Raw genomic sequence first — 4,272 nt, forward strand, 5'->3', positions numbered from 1 at the left:
AATTAAATACTAAAAAAGATAATGTGTAACTCTCAAAATAAAACTTCATTACTGCCTTGCTACTTCAAGAATATCAGTCACAGAAAGATACAAATTTCGTTTTGTAAAATCCTAAGAAGTAAATGATACTCTACAAAAGTTCTCCCAACGAGGTTTCATTTGAATGGTAACACCATAGGATTTCGTCCACAGATTTAAAAGTTAGTGCAAAACTATAATCTTGCCATAACGAAAGGAAGAGGTTAAAGAGACCTAAAATCTGCCATATTCGACTACATGCAATGGCCAAAAAATAAAACCACCTTAAATCTCATAACAACATGATGACAAATTACTCCATTTTCCATACCTACGTATACATCGCTCAGCGTGAGAACGGTTCCGACTAAAAACGCAGTAATTGCTACAAATCCGCTCATTTTCTGACCGCCCGCACACTTAAAAAGCCTGCCTTACGATGACGCTGATAACGTGAAGTAGACTTGTGCTAAAATCGACCAAATCTTGACCCGTGGTTTAAATGGCTAGGGATGTACAAAGTGTAACGCCTAAACCGACTGGCAAACAAGCTTATCAAGGAAAAGAATTTACATCTGCTTTTGCGACTATTGATCCCGTAAACGAATAAGATCCCTTCCCTTGAGTTAATTAAGTCGTTGTCGTACATGTGAAGATCGATGGCCATCCTTGAAATTTTAAACCTTCAACAATCGTACGCCAGTAAACGATGCCGTTTTAACACAGCAAAACTTGCTTGGAAACAATGCCACCTAAAAACACGCACTGTTGATTGCCAAAGTGAGCCACCTCGATTGAATTGAGTAAGTACACCTTAAAATTCATGCTGTCAATTAAACGTTAGATAAAACCTACTGTAGCTTGCAAAAGACAATCTGTTCTTGCATAAAACACCCAGTTATATTAATCCTACGGGAGTGCTCAAGGCTGCTGAAAGAAAAGACGGAAATTTTCCCAGCTTTCGTAAGCCAAAAATATAGAGAAACAAGTAGCACTGTGGTTAAAACAAAAAAACCTTAGAGTTCTCATGACATCTTTTCACTATAAATTCGCTTTCCTAAGTGATTACTTAGTAGTAATTGGCCTAAAGTGAAAGCATCTGTGTCTGCCTGATGGCTGAAAAACCTAAAATGCTGCTATTTTGAGTTGAGAATCACTTTTCAGTTGTCACTTCAAGGCTCAAGAAAAGCTTGTTATAAACTTTCATCATTGAAATTCATTATTCAAACATTCTGTTGACATGGTAGGTGCGTTTAAATCATGAATATCTGAACATCTCCATGTAAGAAAATTTGTACTTGATTTTCATACAACTGGGAAAAGAAAGCTAAGAAAGGAAGCTAAGAGGACAGAAAATGCAAATCCTTCGAAACGAGGGAGATTACTCCTTTTGAACATCAATTAGGTCACTTATTGAATGTATTATTTTTCTGCGATATATCGTGACTTAATAACCTCGGAATGTATTGTCTGATTGCATTATGCAATTTGACCACTGTCGACTCTATCTTCCAACGATTGGATAATTACTTTTTTAAACATAAATGACAATTCATTTAATTAGTGATACAATTAACATCTGGTTTGGTACGGAAATCGTCTTTATAGACCCCGGTTTCTTTAGTTTTTCTCCAAGAAAATCATTTTAAAAGTTTTTCAAGCAGCGTAGATGGCTGATGGACAGCCTTGAAATGACTAAAAAATCTAGAGATAAACGTAAAAGCGGAGTATTTAGACAATAAATAAAAGGCAGTTTTATTGCTCCATAATGACGATTGACCCTGTAGGAACATATGGTTTCGTTATGTACTATGGTCGTAATTCCTTAGAATTCAAAGAAGTTACTCAAAAGCAGTACCTTTCTGGCGCGATGATTCTCAATATTATGTTAAACTGTTATTTAGAGTCTGTTTCTATCCATATGTGTGAGATCATTTAAAAGTTTTGAGTGCAGTGTCTCTATAATGTGTGAAATGCGAGCAATTGGGCATCAGTGATCATCAGGTTAGAAGCTTACGTTTCTTCTGTTAAGGTGGCTCTCTCTGTAAACACCACAAGATGTTAGAAAAAAATAGAAGTTTGGATCCACTAGAGTTTCAAGTTTACATAATTTTTAAACGTTCATTTTTAGCCAGTTGTTTTTGTTTTCAGTGACAATTTATTGTGAACATTTTGAACTTGAGAATGAAATCATGACGTCACCGAAACGTCGTCGAATGTTATCGTTATTTTTATTTTTTTGTTTTTAATTTTTACTTGCTTATGACTGAATCGCAAATTGAACTCGTTAATATTAATGATGTCGTAAATTTTTCCCTTCACTCCACTTGGCAAGCCAACATAAAACTAAAAAGGCAAAAATTTCTTTTCTAATCTTCTAATAATCAGTACTTTCCCTGCTAAGCGATTAATCAGTGACGTGCTTCGAAGTTTTGTCATGGATTAGCTTTTTGTGGTGCCTTTTACGAGACAGCCAATTTGCGCAAACGCAAAACTTCCGCAAGGTAGATTCCACCAAAAAAACAAAGTTATAGACCCTACTCAATAAATATATGGGCCGTCAGAACGTGTTTTTGTGAAGGCGATCACTATGCCTAGACAGGGAAATTATTATCAATGAATGGCAATTTGCGCCGCGTCTTCCTTCCTTGTCGCCTTATTCCATTAGACACATTTACAGACAATACGTTCTGTAAATCGTGAAAATTTGATTGCTTGCAAATGTGCTATCGAAGCGTCTGCTACACCTGGGCTATACCATTCAAGTCAAGTCAGTCATAGCTGGGATAGTTTACGTAGCTCAGAGACGGTTTTTTGCGTGCTGGTCGAGACAGCAAAATTTCAGTTATGACAATTTCCCAGGACAATTTGCACTGGCTAAGTATTAAAACCTCCCGAGTTATCTCCTTATCAGTACCATTTGTAGATAACGTTCGGTAAATCGAGAAAATTAGATAGTTTCAACAGGGCCGCAGAAAATGTCTGTTTTTATTGATTCCCGCCTAGTCACCTAAGCACAGAAGAAATTCTTCAACTTAGTTTTAGCTAAAGGATGCTTACTATTAAGAGTTGTGATGGCGGGTATTGCATTGCTGTACGAATTTCAATAGAGGCCGGCGTAGTCATTGTCTATTGGGAAAAAATTCACCGGCTGTCGTTTGACCTGCCTTATGGGAGTCACTTTTAGAAATCGTAGAAGTTAACTGACAATGCACAGACGTAGAAATCCATGTTATAATTTCCACTCCATGTTCACGGCACAGCTTCATAAAGTCAAGTCAGTATTAACCGCGCCTAAAATAAGACACAAACTGTACCATTTACAAGATCCCTCCTAACAAAGTCGCGTTTATGCAAGACGCCAATACACTTTATGCTCGTGCCATTCATACGCAAAGTTCGCGTCTTATTTAAGGCGTTTCCGCCTTTAAGACTGTTCTTATCTTTCCTCGTACAAATGGCCCCGATTATTTCATTTAACACCAGGATCAGAGAACTTTACTTTACTCGTAATTTAACGTTTCGGTGCGGTTGTGAACGTGATATGAAGTGATAGGCTAAAACATAAGCAAATTATGAAATCTCATCTTCATCGTGACGGCCATCCGACTCTGCCCCTCTAGACTCAGGTACTCAGTGCCCGTTTCCAAGCATTACTTTAAATTACTCACATGCAGGGCTCGAAATTAAAAAAATCCTCAGGTCGCCTTTTGGAAGCCAACTGGAGAAATAGATGGTCGCCAGATGCAGATTTTTAGTCACCGGTTTGAATAATTTTAATGACGCATATCATAGTATGGCGCTATCCGTCAGATTTGATTGTTTAAAAATTTCGCAGACAGAAGTCGGTATAAATTTGAAGGTAAACTGGCTTTGTTTATGGGATTTGGCACATTTATTATGATGAAAGCAAAGCAAGATAAGATGAAATGTTTGTTTAAACTTTACCCTTTTAATTTAAATCTAAATCATAAAGAAATCTTGACGCCAATGTGGCGACTAAACCAGAATTTTTTAATAGTCGCTAAGGAGAAAATGTTCGTCGCATTGGCGACCGTATCAGTCGCAATTTCGAGCCCTGATTATGGAAACGAAAGAAGCAGTTCGATTGAATTTTATTTAAGGCGCTTAACCAGGTCTGTAAACAGATATCAACCTCATGATAACGTGCATTCATGGACTTGTAATCCTGTAAGTATATATAAAGCGGATTTTAACCTACTGCCTCGCACTGCACTTAACTGATAACTCACC

The 4,272-nt window shown here is 37.2% G+C and overlaps 1 protein-coding gene across 1 annotated transcript in view; it reads left to right on the plus strand.

Moving 5' to 3' along the window:
• Positions 1 to 655: 655 nt before the first annotated feature.
• LOC140936621 (neuronal acetylcholine receptor subunit alpha-10-like) overlaps positions 656 to 4,272 on the plus strand; it is an 18,057-nt gene continuing 14,440 nt past the window's right edge. The window contains exon 1 of the mRNA XM_073386116.1: positions 656 to 821. The gene's annotated coding sequence lies outside the window, so the exon portion shown is untranslated. The remainder of the gene's footprint in view (positions 822 to 4,272) is intronic.

Source organism: Porites lutea, chromosome 5 (genome assembly GCF_958299795.1).
Source record: "Porites lutea chromosome 5, jaPorLute2.1, whole genome shotgun sequence".
Classification (NCBI taxonomy): Eukaryota; Metazoa; Cnidaria; class Anthozoa; order Scleractinia; family Poritidae; genus Porites; species Porites lutea.